The sequence below is a fragment of the Tigriopus californicus genome, chromosome 6, assembly GCF_007210705.1.
Source record: "Tigriopus californicus strain San Diego chromosome 6, Tcal_SD_v2.1, whole genome shotgun sequence".
In the NCBI taxonomy this organism is placed as follows: Eukaryota; Metazoa; Arthropoda; class Copepoda; order Harpacticoida; family Harpacticidae; genus Tigriopus; species Tigriopus californicus.
The window spans coordinates 978307-987302 of NC_081445.1; the positions used below are offsets into that span (position 1 = coordinate 978307).

Sequence of the window (8996 nt, forward strand, 5' to 3'; positions counted from 1 at the left end):
TGAATATGCCGCACCCATTTGGGCTCCAATGAGTTCCAAGTGGTTGCAAAAGGTCGAACAGTCCAAAGATGTTTCACTAGGAAACATCACAGGAAGAGAAAGCTCTCGTATTGGGAGAGGTTAGAAAGGTTGGGATTGTACAGTATCAGAGAAGGTACGAAAGGTATCTTAACTGTAAGTTTCAAAAAGCATCCATGACCTTTGTCCAACCCACGGATTTAAGGTCAATTCTAGTGACCGTAGTAGACCGTAATGTGCGTTTCCGAGAGCACCTTCAAGCCCTCGAGAATCCAGGCTACTTCAAACATTGAAGTCCTTTCTTTTCTTCTCGGCTCCCCTTCATTGTTTAATTACTTCCTCTAATATTCGTAGGAAATACGTAGGCCTTGTTGTCTGGTAGCATCCTTCAGTCAGACTTAGTCAAACTTTTAGGGAGCGTTCCTGATCAACCCTACATCAAGGACTAACTGGGCCTGCCAACTCAAATTCCGTTGGTAGACCAAATGTCATATAAAGAGTGAAAGGTAATGAATTGACGAATTATAACCTTTCATTTTAATAGTACTAGGGATTACTTCCCTGTAGGTGTTTAGAAAAGCCCGTAAAATAAAAAAAGAGTTTTACCGTTTAGGCAGCCTTCACCAGAGCTACTGTTTCTCCCAGGATTGGCAACAAGGCATACGTCCTAAAGGCGCCGTGTCCGGATTTAATGGAAGTTCACATTTTTGAACTCGATTTTTGCCTTGTGGCACATGATTGGCAGGGCATTGGGAGATCACTGATTTCCTGGGGCTCATCCATCAGCTTCAAGCATGTTTCCAATTGATAAAGCTTCCTGGATCACCCTATAAAGGAAAAAAAAAGAAATGACAAATGGCTCAAGTCCCGCTCTAAGGGCTCAGTACAGTACCTGTATAATGTGCCAGAAAATTCAAAGGACCATGAGTTGCAAGATATAAGTCCCGAATAGGACATAGTCGCCGGGTGTAAGATATCCTTTGGTACCAAACAATGCAACAATACAACGACCCCACCAAAAGACCCCCATTGATGATCAGCTTTGAGTTCCGTTCAGCAATGTCAAAGATGTTAGGGACTTGAACTCTTCAGTCTAGCATTGGAGACGAGACGACTTTTGTAGTTTTGTTTGGAAAATGAATTCATCAAGGCGCATTAGTTTACCTGAAAGCTCAAGATCGGCTTCTTCATAACGATCGATTTCATAATGTTCTGCCGCATAATATTTGACGGTCTCGAAGTTCAATAAGGAGTCCACTCCCTTGGATCGTTGTTCATTATCCGCTTGATTCATGGACCGTCGAATTTAGTTCGCCATTCTGTCACTGCCACCGTCAAGAGCTAACAAGTGAGAAAAAGAACCGTAATTAGACGACTTTTTGAGCTTGGAATACTATCACCCTACCGAGATAGATCACCATGGTAACCAGAACACAATCAACCGAACCAGATTGTTTGAATGCCGAGCTGAAGTACAACGATGGCCACAACATATCCACAATGGTGGCAAAATATTAAATACCAAGTACGAGAGAAGCCCGTTGATGACGATGTGCCGGTCCATGATTTCAACACCTCGCCCGTTTTTCGGGGATAAATGCCATCGGAGACTCAAATGGTGGAGATGAGTGAATAAACGACCTTGAGTAAAGAAGGTTGAGGTGCATCAAACACCACCCCTGTTCAAGCTTCTCTGATTTCAAAATGTTTCATACTTGGATTTCTCGGGTGGTATATTGTTGAACACGGATCCAAAGGAACGTTCGGATGTTGTTCAAGATACCTTGTCGCTGTTCCTACTTCTTGAATAAGTTTTCAGAGCCACAAAAATGGAATCAAATCCAACAGATCGAACTCGGCACCCAGGGCCACGGGGTCAAGGTGTCCTGCAATAATGTGGTTAGCTAGTAATTGGGGATACTAGCATGATGAAGATTTAGTTATGTAATATCTAAGACGTGCAGGCAGAAACAATATGCTACTTACGATGTCGTCGATAGTAGATACGTACTTATGTAGGGCACGATGCAGCGGAGCAGAAACCAGCCCATCAGTGAGACCAATACTGAAGCACCTCGAGATTGGAGAGCTAAGCCAAACTTTGGGACGATACAGTAAGAGACAGGTCCATGAGTCCTAATAATGGAGGGTCGAAGCGATTGAATATGCTGTATTTAGGGAGGAGCACTATAGCGTAGCATCTAGCTCAACATGTCGACATCTGAATGCTCTCCAGAAAAAGAATATTGGCTTTGGGAGAGCCAGGCGCTTTAATCCAGCCCAGGAAAAAGGCTGAGAACACAAAGCAATACTCAAAGCAGAATAGGGTCAGCCATCATCTGTTCACCAAGCTGGAACAGAAAACTCAGTTTGATGGCAACACTGACACCTTGCCAGACTCAACCTGTTTCCCTTTATGAGTTGGCGCCAAACGTCGAAAGAAGACACCAACCAACCAAGCCGCCAGTAGTTTCTCTGTCTGCGTCGTGTGAATGAACCGACATCAGGAAAGAAAAGACACTTACTGAGACAAATCGTAGAAGAAAAGGCTCGTTGTTTAAGCTCAGGAGTTTGAGGTTTCTGCCAGGAGAAAGCCCAACGTCCAATGTGGAGATCAGGACCACTCCTACTATTCGATGGAGCGGACGGAAGCTGAAAGTTCCTCCCACCAAGAGGACCGTCAACGTCAAGGGCCATATACATGCAGATTGGCTACTAGATCCAAGATCTCGTAGCCGAAAAAGTTGGTCAGGCTGACGGCGTGCTCGGACTATGGACACTCAACACGGCCAGAGAGGTCAAGGCGAAATGACCAAAGACTTGAATTTTGAACTTCTTGTTTTGAGGCAAAACCGCTAGAAGTAGATTCATGCATGATGCAGGGGGCATTCTTAATCGATCAGAATTGAGATTAACGATGATTACCTGCTGAGAGCCTTGTGGCATATTCCTATAGAATCCAAGTTGAATACACCCAAAGGTGAGCATCACAGACCAATAATGCTAGATCCCAAGGTTGTAGGAAGCATAATCCGAAGCCATGGTTGACCCAAGCATTCGACACAGAGTCCATTAAGACACAATAGTACATGGTATGCGGTTTTGAGTGGCAAGGTGGGACCAAGTTATGCATCAGCGCAGGCAAGCCCTATTGGACACATGTGTGATAATTTTTGTTGTACATATGGAGAGTAAGTTGTCTTGGAAACCCTTGCAAGAAGCCATCAAGCAAGTGACACCATTTGTGTAAGTTCTGACAATTCTACAGGAGATTCGGTGCGATCAGGCTGTTGATTTAGATTGACGATTGGTTGGAAATTTCGTCATTTGCACCAATGTCAATGAAGCAAGAAGTCGACAACTTTATCCTAGCTTCAAACCAATATCAACTAATTGCGACCAAATGTAACTGCAGTCGCTGTAAACCTGGAATTAAAGTTGCAACACGCAATATTTTGACACCCTTATGCAAACAAAAACAAAGACAGGTTGCGTGATTCTTTTACCGGTAAGATTCTTTCAGTTCTCATTATCACAGATAAAACGACTTCAAGTTCAAACAAGTGAAAAGATGGTTAGTGATTTTATAATCACAGCTGTCTTTTTCTTCTAGTGATGCTGGTATTTGACAAGCGAGTCTCGAAAAGCAAGTATACCTAGCGAAAATTTGTTCTGAAGCAGATTCACAAGATGGATTTAAGACGTGTTGGATAATAGTCATTGCAATAAGCAATGCATTAGAGGACGTTTTTCTCCTAAAATGTCAATCGAGATGATTGCAATGATGGTCAGATTTAATTAGTTTCCTGAACAGTTTAAGGTTACCGTGTCCGCAAATCAAGTCAATGCAGGGTATGAGATCGGAGCATGTTTAGCGGCTTTTTTTGCAATAAGAAATGTTAAAAGAGGTGCTAGTCCTAGAGACAATCAAAGTGGAAACGTTAAAATAAAGTTCATATTAAAGACTCCTCTGCGAGACGTGTACACAAAAACTACACATTGCGTAATTCTATGGGAAACGTGCAACTTTTAAAAGGAGTTTTGAGAATAAAGAAGTTCTGAGTTCTAAGCTTTGCAATAAACTAAGCGGAGAGCTAGCAAGTCTTTCAAGCAATCATTTTTTGTGAACAGTTTGATTAACAGTTATCCAATGTACAACAAACATTCACAAAAACCTCTTGCAATCTCTCAGAAAGCCATGATAAAGCTTTAAAACAACGCCTTCTTTTTTTCATTTTCAATTTCATGATGAATCTGAGAATGCCAGTGAAATGTCTCTATGAGTTTTTCAAAAGTGATGAACACCGAAGGACAGTCCACAGAATTTGATTCGTAATCAGAATAATTTTCGTATTTAAATCTTTTCGCATTTCTGTTTGCAACGTCCTAAAAAAAGCCAGTAGTTCAATTTCATCCTTGTATGCAATAAAATATGATTGCCTCAAATTATTTCAAGGCACTTTTCAGGATGTTCAAAACGTGTACATAGTAATAGAAACACTTTTAGACCGTCCAATCATGGGTGCCAATAGACTTTAAAGTGGTCAAAAGTTCTGGTCTGGTCTTTGCCAGGTTTCACACTGATGTTCAGAATGTCGTTCAACTTCTGTTTGAATCGTCCTTAGGCCTTCAGAGTGATGAGCAGGATGCAAATTCTGCTGTTCAATTGCCTAAGACATGACGACCTTTAGTTTGTGCGCCAACAATGACTTTTTGATTCATAATATCAATGGACATTTGAACAAGTGAAGACATCTGAAAACTGGAGGTGGTCCATAACTTCCCCAACACCCTTTGTCTGGTCACGGCTGATGTTAGGCTTAGTATTTTTAGTTCCTTTTGCCGATGTTTCGTCCCATTCAAACTCCAGTACCATTTATGAAACGCGTTTTTCTACTTCATTCACAACTTTTTTAACGGACTCCTGATTTTGGGGAGCAAACCTGTCCCAAGCCCATTATTGCATTGTACTGTTTTGCCAGCCCAGTAGCCGCCGGTTGTCCAAAACCCACATAATTTAGCCTGGATTTATGTGACGAATGATTTTCTCTCGTCTTCCTTTTGGAAGAAATGTCAAGATCCTATGAAAGCGAGCCGTCCTGGAATTGAAACCCAGAAGAAAGAAAAGGGTATCTTGCATGATACTATTGTACCAATGGCGCTTTAAGAGATAGAGAGGAGATTTCTAGTTTCACTAGTATATCATTGTGACCGCACTTTGTTTTGTTTTAGCAATTTGCTTGTAAGGCTTCCCAATCTGTCAAAAGAATACGAGTTTTCGGATCAGAGGCCTGTTTTTAAAGCGCTTACCTCGGAGGTGGCGACGATATTGATCAACTTTATCAATTAGTCGAGTCTCTGGATTCTTTAGATAAACCTACACTCGATCTGTAAAGGCTCCTCCAGATCTATCGTAAGCAGAAAATTGATTGAATAAAGATAATCTCGGCTACTAAACTGGCATATATCAACAAGCTTGTTTGCCAATTTAGCAGTTGCTCCAATGGAATCATGAAGTTGTGGATGAACTTTGAACACCAGCATAGGGAATGCAACACCTATTAACACAAGAGCAAAGTCTGACTAGTTGCACACTCCACTAGTCAAATTGAAAACTACTTGAACACCTTCAAATCTTGAACACTTCAAGTAGTGTACAAACAAAGCTTAACTGCAATTTAGGTTCGATGCAATAAGTTTGCTTGGATTAAGTGAATCTTGGCAGTATAATAGGGATAGAAAAATAGACTTGCTTACTTAAAGAATCATTAATCATCACTGGGTGTGCTATCATCGAGCACTCACGTTCATTGGCAACTCAATGGCACGTAGTTGCTTATGCTGGTAACGATTTTCATAAAATGACAGGTCTAAGTTAGGAATTACAGTTCTATTAAAGCATATTCCAATTTCAAGGAAGGAGAGAGGAATTAGCTGAGATGAAATCTAACTTTCTGCTCGCTAATCCTAACCAAAACAGCCCAGGCGTGTTAAACCAAAGGTCATTTACTTCTTTGAAACGGAATTTTCCTTGTAGATCATTTGAGTGCTTGCTGATTCAGAGTGATGTGATCAATTTGCCTTCGACAGTTTGCAAACTGTCGAACCAGTACTGCCAAATTTGATCCAAGCTCGATTTTTTTGGTCAGAAAATGTACGTTCCCTCGACCTAAAAAATCGAGCTTGGATCAAATTGGCAGTAATGGTTTGAGAGTCTGAGGCGCAGGCAGAGTGTTCACATCAGTACTGATTAGCTACATGCAACTTCAAAGCTTTCCCCCCGATAGAATCTGAACATAAATCAATTGACTGTGAAAAGGCTTTTTTCGGACAACTTGCATGGCATTTGAATTTGCCGCTTAAATCATGGACTACTTCGTAAAAAGTGTCGCAGTTCGTCAAAAACTAGATACCTTGGAAGATATTTGGCTTTGAACAACAATCGTATGTAAACCCCGATTCACGGTAAACCGTTGCTAACATTTGCCTTTGATACCAGCCACTTGCTATTATGAACGAGTTACTCAATAGTTCTTTAATAAACAGGCCACAGAGACCTAGTTTTAAAGCTCTTACCTCGAAGGTAGCGACGAAATTGATAAGTTTTATTGGCTAGTATAGGTTGAGCTGCTGAGTTTTTAGAAGCAGTTCATTGATAACCTCACGGTCGACGTGTAAAAGCTGCTCCACTTCTATCGTCAAGCAGAAATTGATTGAATAAAGATAATCTCGGCAACTAAACTGGCATATATCAACAAGCCTGTTTGCCACTTAAGTAGTTGCTCCAATGGAATCATAAAGTTCTGAATGAACTTTGAACACAAGCATAGCGAATGCAACACCTAAGAACACATGAACACACAATGATCACGGGCTAACTAGTTGCATACACCATTAGCAAAACTGACAACTACTTGAACACCTTCAAATCTTGAACACTTGGGGTGCTCTCGGATTCGGTCTTTGAAATCTTATGTAACGAAGCATAACAAATGTAACAATGAATTGTTTAACACGCCTTTAGGTTGTGATTTGGCACACCAACGAGCATAAATCCAATAGGCACAATTTGTCGTAAAATTGGACTTATGCACACCAGACTCAAATGATTGTGGCAAAAAAATAAAAAAGAGGACATTCCTTCGCTAATTTTCGACACTTCTCGGCGATTTTTGTGCTTGCATGCGCTTGAAAACTTCAGGGAGTTTCTATGGCTGGAAAAAGAAAAAAAAAACTCGCCAAAAATACCCTGCTATTCCAATAAAGGTTTCCAACGTTAGAATCTGATTTTCTGCGTAAATTTTGTTCCCACTAGCGTAATCCTGGCCCATGAATGTGGGTGTTGCTGCAAGATGGTTGTGAGAGACATTGAAGTGGAGAAACTTCTCGGCTGTGATGGCAACCCTAACTTTTACTTCTCGCGAAATCTTCCAAGGCCGCTGGCCAATAGGTGATGAGTAAAACGGGTAAAAACATTCAATTTCAATAAAAAACATTTTTTTAAAAATATTTTGGCCATTTCCTCAAAATGTAAATATTTCGACGTTTTCAATCCCGTGGGTAATATTTTGTACATTTTTGTCATATTTTGGCAATTCAAGGAGCCAAACATGTAAATTAGTAGATTTTTGGTCGAACTCTAAAGTGCTATGATATCTAATTCAAAACATCATTGCCTCTAGCAAAATATGGCGGGCTGGCGGGCTCATTGAGAGAGATGACCATTGAACAGAATAGGAAGAAGGGTAAAAATGAGGTTTTGTTTTTTTTACTGCACCTGGGCCATCCATGAACATTACTAACTAGAGTAACTATTATGCAATGCAATTTTCTACAACGGCAGGTTGATGGCTGCGCTACCAACCGGGTGTTTCAAAATGAACTGACTGGTCTCACAGGGTAACCCGTTGGAGGTTAGGCAAAACATGGAATTTAGTCTTTAGAGTTTCACAGATTTTTCACAAATTTCAGAATGTGCTTGAGGAATTAGGACGATTATTTAACAAAGAGAAATATATGTGTTTAAGAACGTAGGAGAATTCTTGAAAGCCATTCCAAATGACCCTCAAACAAGAGGAAAAGTTGAACATTGATTGAGTGGTGCGAAATCTATAGGGCTTGTCAAGTGAACCCGTTCTTGAACAACTGACGTTATTCCATGGAGTAAATTCAAAAACAACATGCCCAGTCAAATTGTACTATGCATCCATTGAATTATGACATCTATTCATTTTACCTGCTTGTATAAGCAAATAGCATTGTGGTATTGAGCCAATGTAATAGTGCGTTCACCGAATTACACCATTCATGTTTATTTTGTTTGGTTTTGTAACACAGCTCACTCAAAATCACTCAATTATTGAAAATTCAATGGTCGGATAGTGCGAGTTGACTGTGATGTTTGTCACGGCTATTAGTTCTCCCTCCCCAAAATGCCCAAAATCAGGGTTGAAGCAGCCTGTACAGGTTAGCTAGTTGCACATGCCTCTTTTCTACATGGACATTTTTGAAACATTTTTAGGTAAGTGACTTCACAAATTGTAAAAACTAAAACCTCGTATTGAACATGAGTGATGCTACCAAATGAATATTTGACAATTATCCTTAGGAAGAAACAATCTTTAATTTTGCTTCATTTGAAAAAAAACATCCTCTAAATAATATTAGTGAGGGTTTTTGTTGGTTGCAGCATGTTTCTTGCACCTGCTTTAGGAGTTGCCTGGATCTTAATACAACATCTCTGTTGCAATGGGTACATGAATTTTACGTAATGATGATAAATTAGCATGAACTATCATTTCGTTGTATGTTTTGAAGGTAGTACTATTGAATGTTATTCTTGTATCAGATTGGTGCAAGGATGTGCGATAAATGCTGAGGGATTATAATTTCACTTTCTCTAGTAATGACTTAACAAACTGCAAATATTTCAATACGCTTCTTCTTTCCTGAAATTTTGGGCTTCTCTATGTTTGTGG

The 8996-nt window shown here is 40.2% G+C and overlaps 1 pseudogene; it reads right to left on the reverse strand.

Moving 5' to 3' along the window:
- Positions 1 to 706: 706 nt before the first annotated feature.
- Positions 707 to 3109, reverse strand: LOC131882378 (ATP-binding cassette sub-family B member 6-like; annotated as a pseudogene).
- Positions 3110 to 8996: the final 5887 nt, after the last annotated feature.